This window comes from Pan troglodytes, chromosome 16 (genome assembly GCF_028858775.2).
Source record: "Pan troglodytes isolate AG18354 chromosome 16, NHGRI_mPanTro3-v2.0_pri, whole genome shotgun sequence".
Lineage (NCBI taxonomy): Eukaryota > Metazoa > Chordata > Mammalia > Primates > Hominidae > Pan > Pan troglodytes.
In genome coordinates, this window is record NC_072414.2 from 11,966,021 (window position 1) to 11,990,653 (window position 24,633).

Consider the following 24,633-nt stretch of genomic DNA (forward strand, 5'->3'; position numbering starts at 1 on the left):
GAACGTGAACTCATCGTTTTTTATGGCTGCATAGTATTCCGTGGTGTATATGTGCCACATTTTCTTAATCCAGTCTATCATTGTTAGACATTTGGGTTGGTTCCAAGTCTTTGCTATTGTGAATAGTGCCACAATAAACATATGTGTGCATGTGTCTTTATAGCAGCATGATTTATAGTCCTTTGGGTATATACCCAGTAATGGGATGGCTGGGTCAAATGGTATTTCTAGTTCTAGATCCCTGAGGAATTGCCACACCGACTTCCACAATGGTTGAACTAGTTTACAATCCCACCAACAGTGTAAAAGTGTTCCTATTTCTCCACATCCTCTTCAGCACCTGTTGTTTCCTGACTTTTTAATGATCGCCATTCTAACTGGTGTGAGATGGTATCTCATTGTGGTTTTGATTTGCATTTCTCTGATGGCCAGTGATGATGAGCATTTTTTCATGTGCTTTTTGGCTGCATAAATGTCTTCTTTTGAGAAGTGTCTGTTCATATCCTTTGCCCACTTTTTGATGGGGTTGCTTGTATTTTTCTTGTAAATTTGTTGGAGTTCATTGTAGATTCTGGATATTAGCCCTTTGTGAGATGAGTAGGTCGCGAAAATTTTCTCCCATTTTGTCAAAAAACAGCTTTTTAAGAAATGAGACTAATCTAGCAACTTTATTGAGAGGACGTGAAGTGTTTGGTTAGGAATGGTGCAATTGGTGGTGGTTGTGGACATGTGAGATGTAAGATGCCTCAACTTCCAACGTTGTTCAGAAGCAATCCAGCTTTCTGAATTATTCTTATGAATTCTGGATTTGAAACAGTAACTTCCCAAATGGCAGGGGCTTTCAGCAGAGAGGAACCTGGAGGGACCCTGTCCCTGACACCTTCTGGGTTGTTAGCTCCAGATCAAAAGAACTCCTGATTTGGAAAAAGCTTCTTGAAAAGAAGAGGGGAGGTGACCTTGGTGAAGCCTCTGGGGACATGAGCTATTTTTGGGGCTTTTGGCAGGAAAAGAGCTTTTGAAAACGGAGATAAGGCATGGTATTAAAAAGGCTTACATTGGAGAAAGAAGTCATAAAACTCCATACAGTTAGGGCAATAGTTTTGTTTTTTACTAGGACAGCATCAGTTTATTGGATTATTTATATAACATAAGCAAGGTCTCTTTTTTAACAATTAACAACTGGATTTTGTTTTCTACTATAGGTGCAGTTTATCATTCTGAATCCAAAGCCAAGGAATATAAACATGTATGCAAACGAGCTTGTCAGAGGGTGTGAACACAATGTGTGTGATCTATGCTTTTCAGTTTTGAACATAAAGCAGTGGCTCTGAGCGCGACCCGGAGGGCGACGCCGCGGCCGCAGCCATGGGTGCTGGGCCTGCAGGGGCGCGGGGGGGAGGGGGGCGCTAGGACCTGCGGGGCCGGGCGGGAGAGAGGGCTGCCGGGACCGGCCCTAGACACTGAGCCGCGGTGGGATCCCCGCCGGCTCTGCGAGGCCCTGCGAGCGCCAGGGAGGCGCCTCGAGGGAGCCGGGCAGCCGCCGGCCACTTCAGGGGGGCCCGCCACTTCTGGGCGGTCGAAAGAGCCTTGGGGGCACATCTCGGGGTGCGGTGACCCGCCCGGCGCATTTCGGGGGTCGGGGCGCATTTGCCAGGGGACATCTGGAGCCCGGCCCTGCTTCTGTCGGGCTCCAGGGTACCCCTGGATGGCTGCGCTGTGCCCTCGCCGGCCGCCCGGGCGCCACAGCGGCTGAGTTCGCCGGGATCGCCGGGCCGCCGCCGCCCTTGCCACCCGCTGCATGCTCGGCGCCCGGGCCGCGCCCACCTGGACGCACTGGGCCCCCTGGTCCCCTACGTGCCGCCGCCGCCGCTGCCCTCTATGTTCTACGTGGGCCTGTTCTCCGGTACTACGCCTTCCTCATGGAGTACATCGTCCTCAACGTGGGCCGCGTCTTCCTGTCCGAGGACATGGACCAGGCGCTCGTGGACCTCGGCGTGCTCTCCGACCCCGGCTCGGGCCTTTACGATGCTGACTCGGAGCTCGACGTCTTTGATGGGTACTTGGAGTAGGGTCTCGACTGCCGTTCCCCTCTTCCCTCCACGATCCGCAACCCACGCCCTGGACCAGCCGCCCAGATCATGCCGCCGCAGCTGGTTGGGGGCACCATCTGGACGGGGATGGTTCCCTAGGAGGAGACCCTCCCCTGCCTCCGAGGCCTGCCTGCTCCCCTCAAAAGCTTCGTGCCAACAGAGAGGTTCCTGTTTGGACCCAGGAGAGTGGAAGAGAGATTGGGACTGAGTGCTGAGGTTGGGAAGGCACCTGCTCCCACAGAAGGGGGAACGCAAGGGGCGTCCCAAGACCTCATCTGCCTGCAGCGTCACACCGATGGCCTGGCCTTGGCTTCTGATTATTTGCAACTGCCATGGATGTTTACAGGAACCCAGCCAGAGTTTGCCTCCCTGCACTTCATCCCAGAGGCACCTGCTTCCCCCACTTCACCTTCGGAGAGGACACTTCAAACTGCGGACACACGCAGAAGCAACTCCCAGCTCCGTTTGATGTGAGTTGAGCCTTCAGGCCAGCTGGGTTTAGCCCGAGGCTGGTCTTAGATGCAGCGACTGTTTCAGGGAGTGACTCAGAAGAAAAAGAAGCTGAGGAAGCTGTTGGGGGGCTGAGGATGGGATTCTCGCTTCTTCATTTCAGGTTACTCGTTCTTCAGCAAGTTGGCAAAACAGATATCATGCTGGTGAGTGCCACGTTACTCCCCTGGCTGGAAATGCTTTTCTGAAAGTATGAGTGTTGTGCCTACTTAATTCTGATAAACCTGTTTAAGCAATACTTAGGAGGCTGACTTATTTGGATTAAAAAAAATGTATGCAACTCCAAAAAAAAAAAAATTCAACATTTAAAAGTTTCATTTCTAGGGCAGTCTTCCGGTTTGGACTACAAAATTATTTTGCTTGTTTTTGTAGGGGATCGTTTTGTGTTGTTTTGTGTCTTTCTCCACATGATGCTTAGCTCTTTCCCCAGTTCCCAGATTAAGGTCTGTATTTTTATAATTGTGGGCATACAATCGTATCTCTTTTAATCTTTGCAACGATGTTGAACTTCTGTAGACAGAAGGATAGAGAAAACAGCTTGAAGGCAGTCAGTGTGTTTTTCCATGAAAGGAAAAAAATAAATAAATAAATTAAAATGGGTGCTTTTTTAAGAGAGATTGTCCTATACTTTTTCATTCTGTTTTTCATCACGTAGTTTGTATCATAGCAAGTTCATTGTCATTCCAGAGTTCAGCTTTGCCCTTGTACTCAGTTGTGCTTTTTTCCCATTGGTTTTTGAGGTTTTGCTAAATTGTTGAATATTTAATGTGGGGACAGGAATGGACTCAGAAGAAATGTTTTTTATTTTGATTCTTACTAGTCTTGTAGGCAAACCTTCCATTACTTTTTATGCAAATACAATCTAGTTGAATATTGTATATCAAGTAAATATGCGTCTCTCTCTGCTCTTTTCATTGATATTTACATAACATTAAAGAGATTATACTTTATCAGAGATTCAAGCTTTTTCTTATGAATGAAGCCCTATAAATAAGAATATTTTGTTACAGGGATTTTGTTCTTTCGAAATTTATAATAATAAAGCTAAAGGTTCTCTAAGCTGTTTTATATTTTTTCTTATTTTTCAAAGTGAAATTTTTCTATCATCTGAAAATAAATTTTATATAACTATAGTCCTAGAAATCTAATACATTTGAATTGTATATTTAGCCTCTTTAATATTTCCAATGAATACACTTCTTAAAAGTTTAATTAGGAATACAGTTCTTAGTTTTTGAGCTTTCTCTTTGTTGACTAAATTGAAATGTTAATAATTCATTTATAAATGACTTTTCCTTCTCTCTCTTTTCCTCTCCTAATTTATGCTCAAGGCCAGGTGATTTTATAGACCTTTATTCTGTGTAGTTTATATTACAAAATAATATGTTACATCTTGATTTAGAATTTACATTATAGTATCCAAAATGTTTTTGTCAAATGTGTGCTTTTATCCTCAGATTCTGGCGCCCCTGTGACTCAGAGTCACTTCTTTTTAGGTATGGAGAGTATTAACTGGGGGAGGAGAAATGATTCGTTTGAGATTTAGTTATCTATATAAAAGACGAATTGTCAGGATATTTGAACCAAACTGGGTCATACAATTTCTGTGGCTATTTTGAATAGCCTTACAATGAATTAAGCTTACTAAATTCCTCGTACTTTTCATTTAATAGCTAGATGTTATTGTTTTAATTTGAAGAATATTAAGTGAGCCATATTACCAATTAACCTGAATATAAACACTTGCTTGTTTTTAATCTGAGTAGTTTATGTCTTAAAAGTATGGAATGGAACTAGGGGTCAATTTTTATTAATCTAAGTGTCTCCCATACTTCTTTAAGCTTTTGGAAAGTTTGGGAAGTTGTGATTTTGCAATGAATAATCTCTCCCCTTGGTTTCATAGGCAATTGAAAAGCTGCAGGCCGGTGCTCTTGCAACTGACGCGGTCACTGCAGCACTGGTGGAACTTGAGGTATTTCTTTAATCTGTTTTATTGAAAATATTTGTGAGTTTATCTTTATTGTTTTTAAATGACATGAAACTGTTGAGTTAGTCAACCATAAATTATATGACCAGTGTTGCCCACCAATATTAGCACAGTTATGAAGAAGCCTATGATATTGTTGTTTTCATTGGTGACTTTTCTGAGTAATATAAAAGTTGGTTAAATTCCTTTCTTTTCTTGATTTTTTTTTTTTGTGAGATTCATGAATACAAAAGTTAGTGATTGGATACTGAAGTTTCTTATTTTCAGTAGGAAAATCCTTGAAGTTAACCCCCAAAGAGTGATGTATGTTCTGTTGTTTAAAAATAAATTCCAACTGTCTATAAGTGCCTAAAGTAGAAGGGGAAGATTCTTCGCGAACCTAACAGTTAGATATATACCCAGAAATTGTGTGCTGTGAAGTGTGCCTTGTCCCAGTGTTACGGTTAGGTTTGTCCCCAGTTTACTGTGGACATCGAATAATTGAGTGGGGAGGCTCTCACGTTTGCCATAATTTTTTATACTCTAGAGTGAGGTCCTCTCAGTTCTCTTGATTTGGACCCTTGATGAATTTGTGCAGGGGATATTGAGGTCTTCAGAAGATTGACTTGCTGCTCAAACTTGGAGAAGATAGATTTGTATCTATCAGTTGAGAGGATTATCGTGAAAAATATTTTTCTGGTTGAGAATACTCCTTAGGGAATCAAGTAAGACATGATGACGAAACAATGATGAGTTTGAGGGAGGAGATGATAGTTAAAGGTGACATTTCCAGGTTGACTGGGTTGTGGCCCTTGTATGCAGGCTGTCATACCAAGGCACGCACCCTTTCATGCCTTTCCTTGTGAAAATTGCCCAGGTGTTTACCAAAAGTCCTAGCCGTGTTTTCTGTATATTCTCATGCTTAATTGTGGACCTGAGCTTTTGATCATGCTTTGTAGATTTTAATTTCTCTTGGTAATGTCAGATTGGTCCTAATGTAGTCAAGGAAGGTGAAAGTATATGGTGGGCACCTAGTTCTATTGAATCTTACATGGGGATGTGTGATGCCCTCCTAATATGACTGATACATTTCATGCCAGCTCTACCAGTCATTAGCCATGTGTCCATGGGTGTGGCACAGTCTGTCCTTGACTCAGTTTCCCTATTTATGAGGCTAATAATTCCCACTTCACAGAGTTGTGAAGATTAACTGAGTTCATATATGACTAATACAGGACAGTCTCTTAAAACAGTGTGTGGCACGTAGTAAGCACCCATAACTGTTAGCAATTATTACAGTTATGAGATGCTTTGGAAGTGGTATGTATGAGATGAATATTTATGGTAACTATTAATGACAAGTTTTACAGCATCAAAGAAAGGTTAATTATATGTTGAGGATCAGAGGAGAAAAATGACATAAGAAAGAAGATAGATGTATTTACCACCAAATGTTACCTTTACTCAAAACAGACACACAAAGAGGGCTTCATCTAACTTAACTAATTCCATTGTTAGTTGAAAATTACTTGCATGGAGTCAGCATAGGTTTGGGAAAGAAGGTTATTGAGTAGCTGGAGAATATACTAGAATGGCAACCATGAATGCAAAACTGAATAAAATTAAGTTTCTCTTTTTATCTTAGAATAACTTTAATTTTCCTAAGTCATACTTATATATCATGTTTAATATTTCATTCTATTTTCCCCTAGTGTTGAATCTGACTTTTAAGGGGTTTACTTATTTATACTTAAAAATGATAAGAATACATTCTGAAATAATGAGTTTCTCCTGAGTAAGTGGACTTATAGTTTTGGGTAACTTGTGTTTTTTTAAGAGTGTGGATATGAATTTAAAGGAAAAAAATTTCTTGTTCTATTATTTTTGATTGGAATAAGTCATAAGGATAATGGTAGCATAGAATTCTTCCCCAAGTGACTTTAGTGCATCCCACACCTCAACTTTTAGTTATTTTATTTTATATATATGTATATTTTTGAGATGGATTCTCACTCTGTAGCCCAAGCTGGAGTGCAGTGGTGCGATCTTGGCTCACTGCAACCTCTGCCTCCCAGGCTGAAGTGATTCTTGTGCCTCAGCTTCCCATGTAGCTGGGACTACAGGCATGCACCACCACACCCAGCTAATTTTTGTATTTTTTTTTTTTTTTTAGTAGAGATGGGGTTTCACCATGTTGACCAAGGTGGTCTTGAACTCCTGAGCTCAGGTGATCCACCTACCTCGGCCTCCCAAAGTGCTGCGATTACAGGTGTGAGCCACTGTGCCTGGCCTCAACTTTTGATTATTAAATTTGTGGAAGAATTTCAATTATCTTTAACAATTAACTTTTCTATGGACTCTTTGATTGAAATATATGTTAATAGTTTAAGGTTAAGCTTACACTAACAGGAAGAATTTTCCTAAATCTTAAGAATTATGTTGGAAATCATGCTTATACTGCCCCCTGCAGTTTCTCTCACCTTGAATAATTGTGATTCATTACCTTAAAACAGGATAGGTTTTCAGATGGACTTCAGTTGGGGAAGTATTGTAATAGCTTGGGTCAATGGAAAGATGTAAGAAGATTGGATTCTAATATTTCTGTACTTAGAGAAATGTAAGTAGCAGTACTGAGTCCTTTCAGAATACTGAAAAGTGCTGAGAAAAATTCTGTAGAGCCTTATTAATAATGCATTATGTTTAATTTGAGAATAAACACTTATCTTTAGTTTTGGTCAGTCTATTCAGTTAAGTCATGTCTGGATTATTGAACAGATGCAAACAGTCATTGTTCTTTTCTCTTTAGACTTCGGGATATACTTTTTGATTTAAAAAATGATGTTCTTGCCACTGAGCTTAAGGAAACAATACATAAACATATTTTTAAAACTTGCCCATTATATTATTACTGAGGCAGATATTGAAATTGATATGGATTCCTTAAATACCAATTGTGGATTGAAATGACTGAAATGTTTTAATGGTCTTTATTGCCTAGAAAGAGTATCTGGCTGTATATTTTAAAAATGTGATAATTTGTATTTTCCCAAATAGTGAAAAGTATACTGATCTTAACTCCATGCAGTGGAGGAGGAAGAGACAAGGCAAAAGAAATATGTGTGTGTGTGTATAGTAGTGTGTTCCACGCACACTAAAGGGAATTATGCAAACATATCATTTTTTAGCTTTTCTTAGAGACTGATAATTTTGTGTGGTTTTATTTTTCTTTACCACCACTACAGACAAGTGATGTCATCTTAAGACTGTCACTTCTGGACAACAGAATGAGGTGTTTTCTTCATTTAAGTAAAGGAGGGGCAGGTGCAAAAGTTCCTATCTATTAAATTGACCACCTTCTCTGTTTAGAGTTTTGGGAGGGAAGGTGGCTGCTTCTGTATGAGAGGTTTTCTGCAGTGTGGAAATGCAAATGATATTACTCCAAAGTATATTTTGTTTATCTTCAAAATGTAGGGAAGGAAATGGAAAGGTCAGTTTATAGATCATATTTTAATGATTTATTGGTAAGTTGATTCATTCCTGTTGTTTCATATAGCTTTTTTGAGATTATCTTAATAACTGATGAGAAAGTGAGTTCTGTTCACTGGATGGCATAACTCTGGTTTCACTCACAGCAGAGAAGATTAATATTGTGAAAGAATTTGGTCTTCATATTTGGGACTATACATTTGGATGCCAGTTGCTTTTTTGGCTGCTTTTGAAATAGTTTTGGATCAAGTAGTGACAGTGGATTTAAGATTCCAGACCATAATTTTGCATATTTCACATGGTAAAACTTCTAATGTGAATTTCTTTTTGAGAAAATTGGATATAGAACTGGGTGAGTCATGATGCTACCATTTTCTTAGGATTGTTTCTAAAGTAGAAAGTGTTTCATGGATTCTGATAGAAAATGAACTATTTATAAAATACTGCCTGAAGCTCCTTTTGCACAATGGTGTTTTTCTTAAAAAGTACAAAGACCTGGTTTAAAAAAGTCTAATGAGTAATAATAGGTGAAATATGAATGACAGACTTTTGGAAGGTAATTGATAATCTTTTGTGAGAAAACTGATGAATTTCGCAGAGGTTTCAAAGATCTTGTTGTAACCTTTGAGAAGTTTTGGTTAATTCATTCTGAAAACTGATTATTTTGGTAGGTAGAATACCGTGTATTAAGAATAGTGATAGGGGCCGGGCACAGTGGCTCACGCCTGTAATCCCAGCACTTTGGGAGACCGAAGCGGACGCATCACGAGGTCAGGAGATCAAGACCAGCCTGGCCAATATGGTGAAACCCCGTCTCTAATAAAAATACAAAAATTAGCCGGGCATGGTGGCGCGTTCCTGTAATCCCAGCTAGTTGGGAGGCTGAGGCAGAAGAATTGCTTGAACTGGGACCCAGGAGGCAGAGGTTGCAGTGAGCTGAGACTGCACTGAGACTGCGCCACTGCACTCCAGCCTGGGCTACGGACTGAGACTCCGTCTAAAAGAAAAAAAAAAAAAGAATAGTGATAGGAATAGCTTTTACGTTTTATGTAGTAAAAGGCAAATTATACAGGTTCCTTTGTTAAAAATCTTTTGTTGAACTTCTGTTATTAAAAATGGACTGTGAAGTTTTTTATTCACTTAATTCATGCTTTAAAGCTCCCTATGGTCAGGGGAGATGCTAATTCATGGTTAAAACTCGTTTCTTGTCCAAATGCTTTAGTGTTTATAAGGCAGATTATATTGGGCCAAGTTTTTAGTCATTCTGTTGAAAACAGTTCATCGTCTTTGGATCTCTGTGTAATACAAATATTGCTTGCTTGTAAACTCTAGGGAAGTCCTTTAAGAATAACTTGTTCAAATGACTGATATTTTGGTATGTAAGAGAAAGAAAGTAGGTATTTTCATTATATATTTATATTATTATATATAATACTGTTACACATTTGTCTGTATCTTTGTTGTTATTGTTGAGACAGATTCTTGCTCTGTCGCCCAGGCTGGAGTGCAGTGGTATGATCTCGGCTCACTGCAATCGCTACCTCCCAGGTTCAAACGATTTTCATGCCTCAGCCTCCTGAGTAGTTGGGACTACAGGTGTGCGCCACCACACCTGGCTAATTTTTTTGTGTTTTTAGTAGAGACGGGGTTTTGCCACGTTGCCCAGGCTGGCCTCAAGCTCCTGGCCTCAAGTGATCCATCTGCCTTGGCCTCCCAAAGTGCTGGGATGACAGGTGTGAGCCACCGTGCCCAGCCAGGTCTGCATTTCTTTAAGGCAGGGATCTCCAGAATGGGAATGTTGGTCACACTTGAGTAGTTCATTGTGAGTGGACCGCAGCCCAGGCCTCTTGTGCAGCTGCAGGAATAGGCCATATTCTCTTCCCTGGGCTTTATACTTCCGGCTGGAATTGTCTGTGTGCCTCGGGGATAGAAGAAACTTCTAAGGCCTGGCAGTCCTTGAAATGCCTAGTGGTCATGGAGATGGTGTGGCTTCCTGATGGCATATGGGCATACCTAGGATGGAAGGGGACATTGGAAAGAGCTGATACATTTCCCTTTTCCCTCACCAAACTTATAACAAGTTTTCTTGTGAGCAGATGCTTAACCACACCCTGCTCCCTACTGTACTTCAGTCATTTGGTTTTTATTGCAAAAAAGGAGGGGCATCTACTTTAAGGTCGTTTCTGTGATTTGGGAAGTTTAAAATTATTTAAATAAAGGAGCATCTCGTTTCCTGTACGTTTTTATTTTTGTAGAAATTATGTTTTCATAAGCAGAGTGGTCCCTTGCTCTTTCCCCAGCACCCCCTGCCCCCCAGTAGAGCTGACCACACTGGAAAGACAGCTTGATGCATTTAGCTCACATTTACGTAAGTGCTCATTAACTATAATGTGGCTGGTGAGTCTAATTTTAGACCTACCACCCTTGAAAATCTCATTTTTCTCTTCCATTGATAATATCTTTTATTCTCTGTAAGGGGAGTGGGATGTGTTTCTGTGTATGTGAAGTAGAAGATTTACCTTTTTTCTTTTGTAGTACTTACAATGTTTTCATTGCATGAAATTTGAGTTTTGACCTTAGGTGCTCTTTTTTCCTTTTTTTTTTTCTTAACTTGGTATTATTGATGATTTCAAAGATCCTATTTTGCCTGTCTGTTTAGCAGTATTCCCAGTGGTGCCTCAGTATTTCTGTGTATTCCAGCTGTTTATGGAGTCTTTATGTTTCTCTGCATTTTTTATTTTTTGAGGTGTACACACACAGTTATGCTTCATGGAGTTGCATCCAGCCAAGTATCCATGTTCTTCTTGTGAAGAGGCAGAGAAAATCACCTCTCCCAAGAATTTCCACCTTCTGAACAAGGGAAATGTATCCTGAAGAGCTGTACGTAGATGGGAGGCAACTTGTTTGCTTGTTCTGCTGCTAGAGCATTGATTTAATTAGAAGACAGGCTGTGGGTGGCCATGTGCAGACAAAGAAGCACCAGACAGAGCCCGTTTAGCCTGGGACAGTAAGAGTAAGTTAACTCTTTTTAAAACACTTTTTTGAGTACTGATGCTGATTCTTGCCTTCAGTACTAAGGGGCAACTTGTAACTTACTGTTTGTGTTTACACATAGATACATCTGTTCTTTTTCTGGGACCCTAGAAATGACACATGCTCTCTAGCACAAAGTACCTGCGCAATGGAAAAACAGTGATTTCTTCCCCAACCACCCTTTTTTTTTTTTAAGAATAAAAAGAAAATGGAATCAATGATTACATTCTAGATTAATTTTACACTGTAGCAAACCCAGTGTTAGCGTTTGACCAAGTCAAAACACTTAAGTATAGAGCTTGTCATGCTTTTACTTTGTAGTAATGGGAACATGAGAAACGATTTTAGCCTTTTCCAGCCATTTCTTGATAAGGTATTTGGGTCTCATCAGATATATTCATCCTGGCCGAACCTAGTAGAAGAGAGGGTCCAAGATCAGACCTAGCAGTTCCTGAGGAGCATGGAACTCTATATGTGTGCCCTTGTTTTTCTCTGGGAGTTGTTACTCTCAAAAATATACTTCATTTTGGAATTCAGTTTTGAGCTACCTAAAGCCACATATGGTAGTGTGGTGGAGTTAGTGGAAATCCTGTGTTTTTGACTATGTGGAAGCAATTTAGACTTTTGGATTTTTGAGTGTAAAATATCTTCTAGTCCTATATTAATAGGGATATTACACAAAAGGGATTTAATTAGATTCATTGGTCCTAGGATTTATAGTGTTGTGATTTTTGAATCTGTGTGTGTGTGTGTGTGTGTGTATTTGTGTTTGTTTGGATCTCTATCATTTGTGGCATCAGGTTTATACCTTAGCATCTACTGTTTTGGTTTGTTTTGCTCTTGGTAATGAAGGAAGTAGGCTAAAAAGATTTTTCTATGTTTGGAAAATCACAGGCTGGTATGATGGTGTTTAATTTCAAAGACTACCTTTTGATTTTAAGTTTTTTTCCATCTCTCAAACCCACCCCTTTATTCAGAATCTGGAAAAGAATGAGGAAGAAACTTAAGTTACATAATTTTTAAGATTCTCGGCCTGGCACGGTGGCTCACACCTGTAATCCCAGCACTTTGGGAGGCCGAGACGGGCAGATCACGAGGTTAGGAGATCGAGACCATCCTGGCTAACATGGTGAAACCCTGTCTCTATTAAAAGTACAAAAAATTAGCCAGGTGTGGTGGCGGGTGCCTGAAGTCCCAGCTACTTGGGAGGCTGAGGCAGGAGAATGGCATGAACCCAGGAGGTGGAGCTTGCAGTGAGCCGAGATCGCGCCACTGCATTCCAGCCTGGGCGACAGAGCGAGACTCCGTCTCAAAACAAAACAAAACAAAACAAACAAAAAACCAGATTCTCATCAAGATTCTAAATCTTGCTCTCCTCTCTTTCTTTCTCTTTCATGTGTTCATTACCTAAGTGTTAGAATAATGAAGGATTGTACCTCACTATAGAAATCAGCTTAAAGTTGAATCTTAGACATACCAATTGACAAAAGTTCTTTGGCCATTCCCATTGCCAGGCAGTTTTTACTGGCAGTCATTCTCACTCAGGGTCCAGCCTCCTGCATGGTGTACACATTTCCTGACAGCTCATGACACGCATGTACTGTAACACAGGACATCAACACTATAACACATTCATAGTGGGGAATTGATTTATGTTTCCTTTCTCTGGAGTATGTGCAAATGTAAGCATATTTTCTAGTGGGTTGGAAGTCTTTTTATTAAAAAAACCTTAGTAGAGGACTTAAAAGTTACTAGTATCCCTCTTTCCTCTCCAGTTCTGACCATGTCATTTGATAAAAGGATGGTTTAAATTATTATAATCCCATGGTCTGTTAGGTTCTTCTTGAGTGATATTTCCATATTATTGTCAATATGGTTAAAAGGTATAATTATTTAGGTTGAAGGGAAGTATACGTAGAGGTATACAGCAGATAGTAGCCTCTAGCTGAGATCCCAAGGAGAAAATTCTGTTACTGGGAAAGGGTGATTATGTGTTTATTTAGCAAACACAAAGTGTTTACCATGTGCCGGGCACTCTTTAAGCACTTTACAAATATTGGCTCATTAGTTTTCACAAGTGCCCTGAGATGGGTACTGTTGTTAGCCCTATTTGATGAGGATACTGATGCACGGAGTGGTTAAGTAATTTCCTCAAGGTCACATAGCTAGGAAGTGTTGGAGCCAGAAATGGAATCCTGCTGCCGTGACCCACTCAGTCAATTTTTTTTTTTTTTGAGACCGAGTCTTGCTCTATTGCCCAGGCTGCAGTGCAGTGGTGCAATCTCGGCTCACTGCAACCTCCGCCTCCTGGGTTCAGATGATTCTTCTGCCTCAGCCTCCCCAGTAGCTGGGACTACAGGCTCCTACCATTACACTGGCTAATTTTTGTATTTTTAGTAGAGATGGGGTTTCTCCAAGTTGGCCAGACTGGTCTTGAACTCCTGACCTCAGGTGAGCCGCCTGCCTCGGCCTCCCAAAGTGCTGGGATTACAGGCCTTAGCCACTGCTCCCGGCCCCTCATTCAGTTTAATCAACAAATGAACAGCGTCACTGAAGATCCCTCAAACTCAGTGATGAACACATCTGAAAAAGTTAAAGAAAATTAAGTTCAAAGAAGAAACTTTTCATTGTCACCATTGTCCGTGAATGTAGTGATCTAAAAATTCTCTTTATCATTGTGCTTTAAATAGTGATTTAGTTTTGATCTTTAAATGTCAATAGACTATTGATATTTTGATCTTTAAATATCAAATATGTATAGATATGTGAATATTGGAAAGAAAACATGAATAGTCACTTTTACAGTTCGGGTTTTTGTCTTAAAATTTTGTTGTAATTTCTCTTCCTAATCTTAGATCTGTTTGAGAAGATGGTGCCTGTGTCAGTACAGCAGTCTTTGGCTGCCTGTGATCAGAGGAAAGCCGATTTGTTAAGAGATCAATTGCTCAGATGAGAGAAGCCACCACTTTGGCAAATGGGTAGGTAGAGCTTAATTTTAGAGCCTAAAGTTTTCCGTTTGGTTGTTCTTTAGTTTATGAACATTTTAGTTTCTGAGCTTAGAGCTAAATGCCAAGAGTATATAAAATGGAAAATGTAGACACACACTTACAACTATTTTTGGTGGACACTGTATTTATGAAGCTCTAGCAAATATAGTTGGAAGAAATTATAGAAACAAGGTGAGGATATTTGACTAAAAATTTGTATTTTAAGAGATATTTATTTGGGGGAAATGAGAAGTAGAAATGAACTCAGATACATGGTACGTTTAGTGTTCTGAACCAATTTTTGTTTCTGATGGATTGAATACTAAGAAAATAATTCATTGGTTGAAAAAAATTTTAGGTATATTTTGCAGACACAAAATACACCTATTCTAAGTACACAGTTCAATTATTATTATATGTGTATATATATATGTGTGTGTGTGTATATATATATTTTTGTTGGTTTTGTTTTGTTTTTTGGGACAGGGTCTTATTGTCACCAGGCTGGAGTGCAGTGGTGTAAACATTAAACATGGCTCACTGCAGTCTCAACCTTCTGGGCTCAGGTGATCCTCCTGCCTCAGCCTCCTGTGTAGCTGAGGCCACAGGTGCAAGCCACCGCACCTGGCTAATTTTTTCATTTTTTTATAGAGACGAGATCTCGCTTTGTTGCCCAGGCTGGTCTTGAACTCCTGGGCTCCTAGTCTTGAACTCCTGGGGTCAAGTGATCCTCTTGCCTTGACCTCCCAAAGTGCTGGGATTACAGGCATGAGCCACCATGCCTGGCTATTTAGTTAGTTTTGATAAATGTATGTACCCATGTAACCGGCACTATGATTAAGATAGAGAACATTACTGTTACCCTAAAAAAATTCTCTCATGCCCCTTTCCCAGTCCTTCTTCTCCTGGCCCCTGGCCACTATTGATCTGCTCCCTGTCTTAAGTTTAGTTTTACTTTTTATACAATTTAAAATACATGTAATCATTCTAGCATATACATATACAGTACTTACAGTATGTACAGTATATACTTAGAATGTGTTTTGCTTTTTTTCACTTAGTTACTGTTTTTGAGATTCATCTATATTATGTGTATCAGTTTGAGTCTTTTCTATGGCTGAGCAGTATTCCATTTTATGGTTATGGAGTAGTATTCCATTTTATGGTTATAGAGCAGTTTGTTAACTCTTTCACCTGTTAATGGACGTTTCAGTTTCTATGAACATTCGTGTATAAATCTTCATGTGGACATATTTTAGTTCTCTTGGGTAAATACTTAGGAGTGGAATTGTTAGGTTGTGTGGTTAGCATATTTAATTTTACATGAAATTGCCAGGTTGTTTTCCAAAGTGGTTGTTCCATTTTATATCCTATCTGCACCGTTTGAGAAATACAGTTGTTCTGCATCCTCACCAATACTTGGTACCGTCAGTCTTTTTAGTTTTAGCTGCTTTAGTGTGTGTGTAGCAGAATCTCACTGTGATTTAATTTGCATTCTCCTAATTACTAATGATACTGAACAGCTTTTCATGTGCTTACTAGCCATTCATATCTTTTCTGTAAAGTGTCTATTGAAATCTTTTTCTCGGTTTTTAAAACTTGAGTTTTCTTAATATTTAAAGAGTTCTTTACATATTTTGGAGGCAAGTCCTTTGTCAGATACGTACAATTGAGAATATAGTTTACCCTGAACAACATAGGGGTTATGGGTGCTGACCCCCCTGCACAGTCAAATCTGCATATAACTTCTGAGTCCCCAAAACTTAACTACTAATAGCCTGCTGTTGACCAGAAGCCTTACCGATAACATAAACAGTCAATTAACACATATTTTGTATATGTATTGTATAGTATATTCTTATAATAAATAAGCTAGAGAAAAAATGCTATTAAGAAAATCATAAGGAAGAGAAAATATATTTACTGTGATTAAATGGAAGTGGATCGTCATAAAGGTCTTCGTCCTTGTCTATTTCATGTTTGAGTAGGCTGAGGAAGAGGAGGAAGGAGGGTTGGTCTTGCTGTCTTAGAGGTGGCAAAGGTGAAAGAGGTGAAAGTCCACATATACATGGACTCACGTAGCTCAAATCTGTGTTGTTCAGGGGCCAGCTGTATTTCTCTCGTGGTTGGCTTGCCTTTTCATGTTTTTAGTTTTGATTAATGCATGGATTTTACCATCATTTTTCTTGAACAAGAAAGGAATGTAAGTTTACTCTAGCATATGATAAACAGGCAGTCTGAGATTTTACAGAGCTTCTTTTCTGAGGAGTTCATTGTATTCCATCATTTCATTTACCTTTTTTCTTTACATAGTAGGTAGGGATATGTACCTCCCTTCCCCATCATGTAAATGAAATAACTGAGGAATCGTTATTGTGCTACAAAACCGAGAACAGATGAAGATTCTGTCATGAAGACTTAGATCATCTATCTTCTGTTGACATTTTGCCTAGATGATGTGAAATTATAATTATTGATTCTGTTGAAAGAGAGCAAAAAAGAAAAAAATAACTATTTTGTGTATTGTTTCTGACTCGTTAGAGATGCTGTAACAATCAAAAGTATAAAAGACTGCTTTTTTAGGATAGAATTTTTGACTTTTAATTACTTAGACTGAAAGAAGTTTGAACTGTAAGCCAACGATACCTAATATATTTTAATGCGGTCATAATTTTTCGGCTTTTTTTTTTTTTTTCCAGACGGAGTCTTACTCTGTCGCCCAGGCTGGAGTGCAGTGGTGAGATCTCGGCTCACTGCAACCTTCGTCTCCTGGCTTCAGGTGATTCTTGTGACTCAGCCTCCCAAGTAGCTGGGATTATAGGTGCTCACCACTACGCCTGACTAATTTTTGTATTTTTAGTAGAGATGGGGTTTCACTGTGTTGGCCAGGCTGGTCTCGAATTCCTGACCTCAGGTGATCCGCCCGCCTTGGCCTCCCAAGTGCTGGGATTACAGGTGTGAGCCACTGCACCAGCCTATTTTTTGGCTTTTAATTCTGAATTGTGAACTTAATTTTTTAATGATTTTGGTTTAATTGTATCAATCACTGATTTTTTTGTTTTTCTGTTAATCTTTGCTTTGTTTTTCATTGATAGGGCTTATCCAGTTTTTCTGGGTGCTAACTCCATTACTGTTGATTTGGTTATAGAAGATTAAATTAAATAAAATAAATATTGATGAGTTAAATTGTTTTAGACTTCAATATAACATAGTATCTCATTTTTTCAGGGTGCTAGCTTCCCTTAATCTTCCAGCAGCAATTGAAGATGTGTCTGGAGACACTGTACCTCAGTCTATATTGACTAAATCCAGATCTGTGATTGAACAGGGAGGCATCCAGACTGTTGATCAGTTGATTAAAGAACTGCCTGAATTGCTGCAATGAAATAGAGAAATCCTAGATGAGGTATGTTTTATAAGATTTGCTTTTCAAGTATAAACACTGTGATCCCTTGATGTCCAGCAGGGATTGGGAGTGGAGACTTCCTCATGCTAGTGCTCACAGTGTAGTTAGTATTCATCACTTTGGTGAATTTACTGTGGCCCAGAGCCTTCTCTTTAGCATAAGAGAAATTCTGGTTGAGTGAGAATGGGTTTCATTTTTATCTTAAGGGTAAGTAAGTACACGTTAATGAAACTCAAATGACCACTGTGTAAAACTAGTATACTATGAGAAATCAACTATCATACAAACTGTTCAGTCTTTGTAATTATTGATTTATTTTATACATAGCGTGTAGCAAGATTTTTCTTTTTAGTTTGTCTTAACCTGGAAGGTTAAACCCTTTAATTTATCCCTAATTTCTTGAAATATATTAAATATATTTATTTTCTATTATTTATCTTATAATTCCAATGTCTGTAGTTTCTGTGGGTTTGATTCTATGATTTGTAATTTTTGCTGATTCTTGCTTATGGTGGCTTGTTTTCTCTTGTGTTCAGTTTTTTTGTTACTGTTTTTTAAAACTTTAAAAAATAGTTTCAGATTTACAGAGACTTTGCAAATTTAGTGTAGAAAGTTCCTGTATATTTTTCACCTAGCTTCCCTGAAAGTTAAAATCTTACGTGGTCATGGCACATTTGTTAAAACTAGGAAATTGACATTGGTACAGTATTATTACTCCGATTTTACCAGTTATTCCACCAATGTTCCTCCTTCTGTTCCAAGATCCAGTACAGAATACTGAATTGCATTTAGTGTTCAGTGAGTTTTGATTGTGCATTCATATTTCCTGTAATTTATTTGTGGGAATTCATTGAGATCTGGGTTTAAGGTGAATTCTAGAAAGAATTTGTGTTTGCTTCTGCCATAAAAAGGCATTATATACCTGGCACCTCCTCAAACTTAAGGTTTTTTCCTTTCTTTTATAATCTTTTAATTATAGTAGTAATTTATCTTAGGACTTTGTGTCACACAAATAGTGTGGTTTCTAGTCCCAAGTTCAGGCTTTTGATCAGGAATCTCAGATAATACTTCTTTTTTTTTTCTTCTTTTTTCTTTAGAGCCAAGGTCCAGACAGGCATGTTTTCTTCTGTAGGGCAGTTTTCTGTTTTAAAAATTCATCCACTGAGAATCATCTATTTGGAAGTATACCAGTTTGAGTGTGGAGAGTGCTTTTGATCTGACCTCTCACCTTTTATTGTCCCTACCTATGTTTCTTGTTGACTTTTCATGTTCTAAATTCACAATGCAAGTCAATGGTGAACTACACAGCTGGTGAACTATGGATGGTGGGCCAGTGCTGGCTTGTGGCCTTCTTTTGTGTGGTTCACTAGTTAAGGATAATTTTAATTTTTTTTAGAGCATTGTCAAAAAGAAGAATTCTATGTGCCATAGACTGTGGCCCACAAAGCCTAAAATATTTACTTTGTGGTGTTTGACAGAAGTTTGCTATTCTTTGTCCTAAGCTATCAGGGATTGTCATATATTGTTGGTGCTAGCACTGTGTCTACTGGTAGATTAGTATTTTCTTGTGTTTCTGGCCCTCTACTATCCTGTCATCTTATCTACACATTAAAAGGCATTTAAAAATATATTAAACATAATTTTCTGTTTGTTGTATTGGAATGAAAGTCTAAATCTTTTATTTTTTAATGTAATTGATCAGTTTTTCCCCTTTGTTTATGGCTTCTATTTATCTATTTTAATCTTAAAACTTTCTTCAAATTGATATATGGATGTAAATAGTCTCTTATGTATTCTTCCTTTTTTTTTTTTTTTTTACTGAGAAAGGTGATAGCTAATTCAGCCTTAAATTTATAAGACTTTTTGTTAAATGCATTATAACTTAGATGTCTGCAAGAAAAAAGTCGATTTATATTCTAACCTAGTATTCCCATCTCACCAAATTCTCCCTTATATTGTGTATGAACATTTATTAAATGCATTAAATTTTTTAATCCAGAAATGACATTTCAGGGTTCTTTTTGCTTCCTTTTAAAGTCATTAAGGTTGTTGGATGAAGAAGAAGCAACCGATAATGATTTATGAGCAAAATTTAAGGAACGCTGGCAAAGGACATCATCCAATGAACTGTATAAGCCTTTAAGAGCAGGTAAAAATGTGTATAAATGACCTTCATTTGAATAAATTCCCAATTTGGACCCACATTTTTACTTGATTAAATTAGACTCGGTTGTAAATTCGTTTTTACTGAAACTGTTTTTCCTCAGTTTTAGTATAAAGATTAAAAAAGTTCACAAAAGTAATCTGCCAATTGTCAGAAGTACAGATTCTTAAGAACGGTATAAAGGGAAAAGTTAAAATGGTCCTCCAACTTTCATTCTATGTTCCAAGCTCTGTGCATATTTTATTTTATTTATTTTTTTTGAGACAAGGTTTCGCTCTGTCACTTAGGCTGGAGTGCAGTGGCAGGATCACAGCTCGCTGCAGCCCCAACCTCCAGGGCTCAGGCAGTCCTTCTACCTCAGCCTCCTGAGTAGCTGACACCGTAGACATGTGCCTACCACGCCTGGCTAATTTTTGTATTTTTTGCAGAGATGGGGTTTTACCATGTTGCCCTGGCTTGTCTTGAACTCCTGGGCTCAAGTGATCCACCTGCTTCCACTTCCCAAAGTGATGAGATTACAGGCTTGAATCACCATGCCTGGCCCCTGCGCATATTTTAAAAACATAAATGAGAGCATATTACATTTGTGGCTTTGTAATTTTTTTTTTCATTTAGTAGTGAATCCTGGGTGGTAAAAAAAAATGAGCTTTAAGTTATTTTGAGGCCAAATTTATGCTTCTTAAGACTTTGATTATGAAGATTTTGTGCTTGCTGAGATAAATGCTGTCTTCATGGTGGCTGGAGATTAGTTTTATTTGTCTTTGTAAAAAGTTTGTATATTATTGAGATTTTTCTAAAAATCTTTTTTTTTTTTTAAGTCACATTGCTCTTTTGAGAGAGGAATACTTTTTTTTTTTTTTTTTTGAGACGGAGTCTCGCTCTGTCGCCCAGGCTGGAGTGCAGTGGCGCGATCTCGGCTCACTGCAAGCTCCGCCTCCCGGGTTCACGCCATTCTCCTGCCTCAGCCTCCCGAGTAGCTGGGACTACAGGCGCCCGCTACCACGCCCGGCTAATTTTTTGTATTTTTAGTAGAGACGGGGTTTCACCGTGTTAGCCAAGATGGTCTCGATCTCCTGACCTCGTGATCCGCCCGCCTCGGCCTCCCAAAGTGCTGGGATTACAGGCGTGAGCCACCGCGCCCGGCCGAGAGAGGAATACTTTTAAAATAAATGGACCAATTTTTGGAGAGAATGATTTCTTCCTACATTCATGAGTTGTAGGAAAAGATTAATATTAATTAGCTTTTATTTGGCAGATAGTAACCACCAAATGTATTTTAAGGTATAGCTATGCTTTTGATTTTATAAGTGATTTTGTCATCTTTCCAAAAATGAGAACGCAAAGACTGTTAGGAGGTGTTTTTATAATTAAGTGAATTGGGGTCTAGAGAAGGGGAAGATAAGTAAAGTTGGAGACTAGAACTCAACATATAACCAGCCCATACACGTTGCTGTTAGAATCACTTCTGTGCTCTGCAAACTTTTATTTTCTCCCAGAGGGAACCAGCTTTAGAACAGTTTTAGATAAAGCTGTGCAAGCAGATGGACAAGTGAAAGAATGTTACCCATCTCATCGTGACCCCATCGTGCTTTTGTGTAAGCCAGAGCCTGAGCTGAATGCTGCCATCCCTTCTGCTAATCCAGCAAAGACCATGCAGGGCAGTGAGGTGAGAAGGGCACTTTGATGTGGGTTGTCATCTGCTTAAGAAAACCACATTCAAGCCATTTTATATAATGAACTGCCAATTCCTTATTGTCATCTTTAAAAAAATGCAGAAATAAATTGGGGTTGTTATATTTAAAGTAGTATATAGACTGTGTAATAGGAAATTATACTAATATTAACTATCCTGTAATAGTCACTTCCATTTATTGAATGCCCCTTTTTGAACTAAATTTTAGATACTTCATAGGTCAACAGTATTTAATTTGGGTTTTATAAAAGAGAGAAGCTTGGAAGTATAGAAATTTCCTGAAATGAAAGGACTGCGTATGGCCAGATACACAAATTCTTTATTTCTTCCATTGTTCTCTACTCCCTTCCACCTTGTTTCCCTGGGACGACCTTTGAAGGGAAGATTGGCAAGGCGTGCGTGTTAATAAATGGATAGCTCCGTCATGGTGTTTCTACTGATGCCAGGAAAGAGAAAATTGAATAGTAGGGCATCTGATTTGGAAAGTCCTAAGAGAAAGTGCAAGTCTAATTTAATGGCCTATCACGGGGAGGTAGGGTAAGTTAGTAGGAAAAGATAGAGGTCCCAAATCTCTGCACAGGAAAACAAGCCAAAGGGCAAGAAATACTGCTGAAAACTTCTTGAAAAAAGTGAATTTCCTGGGATAGTAAGTTCTGAAAAGTATGAGTTTTGTTTCTTATTTGTCTTTCCACAGAAGCATTTTATATATTTCATATATGTATTCCAAGACCTACTGGATATCTGCTCTGTGTAAGGCACTACGGTAGGTACATTGGAAAATTAACATACAAATTATACACAGGCTTTACCCTCAATTTATGATCCATTGTGGAATATTAGTCATGTACAAGGATGACTGTAATATAGGGAAGAAGTTTAAAAATGTCACAGGGAAAGTATAGAAGTATGTTATGAGGATTTAGATGAAGTACTTAAATTTCAATAATTTGGAGTAGTTCTCTTCAGAGGCTTCTTAAGAGATTGGCACATTATGAGAACAGAGTGGATAGGCAGAAAAAGTAAACGTGTAGGATCGGAGAAGGGCTGAGTAGTGGCTGTGTCTAGAGAGTTATCCGAGGCACAGAGGATCTGCAAACACAGCTTTACTCCTCATTTCTCATGACAGAAGGTTTATAGACATGTTGAGAATGGCTGGAATCTGCTTGTTTGTTTATTTATTCACCAAGTGTTTGAAGGCCTGCTATTCCAGAGCAGTGCTGAGTACCTTGGTCCCTAACATAAAGAGACAAAAAACTGCTGTGGGTTACCTTTAGTGTAGGGTAAATGCACAGGTACCAGGCACCTCTCAAAGGGAAGAGAAGGCTACGTAGTTGAATGTGCATTGAACCCGAATCTAACGGGGGAACCCAGTGGAACAGGGAATGTGAGTTGTTGCTTTGAGGACATAGCGGAGAAAAGGGAGGTGGTCAGAAGATTAACCTGCGAGCAACAAAGAACCCGAAGAAGAAACTGTAGACCCTTGGAAGAGCAATACATTCTGGTACCTTTTTTATTTTAGAAAAAGATCTCTGTTTAGTACTCTCTTTGTATTCTTTTTGGTGTCTTGTACATGACTCAGAATTATGTGGCTTTTGTCCTTTGATTCTTCTGCTTTCAGTAGAAAAGTAAAAATGGTTTGTGCTAAGCAAAATCTGCATTGGTATGCACTGATTTGTTGATATTTTATTCAGTTGTATCAGTTTTATTAATCCTTACTTGTGTTACACAGGAGAAAGGAACTTCTATAGTCAATATGAAGTAATTTTTTGGAAGCTAGATTTCTTGATGGGGTAACCACAAAAATTTCAGTACTCTCTATATATTCGGTTGTCATGTGCCTTAATCAAATAAGGCAAGCATCAGGTTTATCAGAGCTATGTCAGATGGTTGTCGTAATAGTTGATGACGCATTTTAGCCAGAATTTTTATGATAAAAACTCAGTTTTTTTATTGCTGATTAGAGTGATGCAATGTACATGTTTTATTAAAAAGTCCAAGTTTGATGGTAGGGCTGTTTTTTCTTTTATTGTGAAGTAGCCTACTTTCTAGTTACTTATTTTCAGTCTCTTTGGGCATCTGATTTTAGATATTGAGATACTCTGAAAAATTTTGCAGACTAGTGGTCATTTGTATTTAAAGATTTTTGTATTAAATACCTAGGATCACTGCTTGTGATTGGTTGCCTATGATCTACTGTGGCCTGAAGTCTGGTCTGTGGTTGGCTGGCCAAGCCTTGGCCCTAATGTATATGGGGCTGAGTCTAGCCAGGGGAAGGAACATCTATTTTTTTGCACAAGGATGATGTTCAATTATACTCAAAGTGTTACATCTGCTGGGAGTAGTGGAGGGGGTACCTTTGAAAAAAAAAAAGCCCTTTATCTCCTTAGAGGTAGAGCGTAAAGAGAACTGTTTAAAACTGTGTGCCCTCCCAGAGGAGTGCCTTTTTTGGATTCACAGACTAGTGGAGGATCTGCAAACACAGCTTTTACTCCTGATTTCTCATGACAGAAAGTTTATAGACATGTTGAGAATGGCTGGAATATGTTTATTTATTTACTCACCAAGTGTTTTTTGAAGGCCTACTATTCCAGAACTGTGCTGAGTACCGTGGTCCCTAACATAAAGAGACAAAAAACTGCTCTAGGTTACCTTTAGTGTAGGGTAAATGCATCAAGTTTCTGCATTCCTTGCTGTAGACATAGTTGCTTATTTGCCTTTTCTGAAAATAAAATGACAAGGTTATAAAAGTAAAATAGAAGATTTCGTTGAGGGCATTTCTTTCTTTCTTTCTTTCTTTTTTTTGAGACGGAGTCTCGCTCTGTCACCCAGGCTGGAGTGCAGTGGCGCAATCTTGGCTCACTGCAACCTCTGCCTCCTGGGTTCAAGCAATTCTCCTGCCTCAGCCTCCCGAGTAGCTGGGACTGTAGGCATGCGCTACTATGCCCAGCTAATTTTTGTATGTTTAGTAGAGACAGGGTTTCACCATGTTGCCCAGGATGGTCTCGATCTCTTGACCTCGTGATCCGCCTGCCTTGGCCTCCCAAAGTGCTGGGATTACAGGCATGAGCCACCGCGCCCGGCCCATTGAGGGCATTTCTTATGTCTCATATTGTACTTGGTGCTGTTAAATGCCACAGAGGGTTTTAAATCTAAAACTCGGGTCAGGAACCTGTGGCTTGTGGGCCGAATCCTCTGCCTCTTCTCTTTGTATGGCCTGGGAGCCAGGAATGAGTTTTACATTTTTTAAATATCAAACTCTGCTTTCTACTTCATTTTTTAAATGGCTAAAAAAAAGTCA

The 24,633-nt window shown here is 39.0% G+C and overlaps 1 pseudogene; it reads left to right on the forward strand.

The window, feature by feature from the left end:
- Nucleotides 1-1,706: 1,706 nt before the first annotated feature.
- Nucleotides 1,707-24,633, forward strand: part of LOC104002214 (dexamethasone-induced protein-like) — a 62,003-nt pseudogene continuing 39,076 nt past the window's right edge.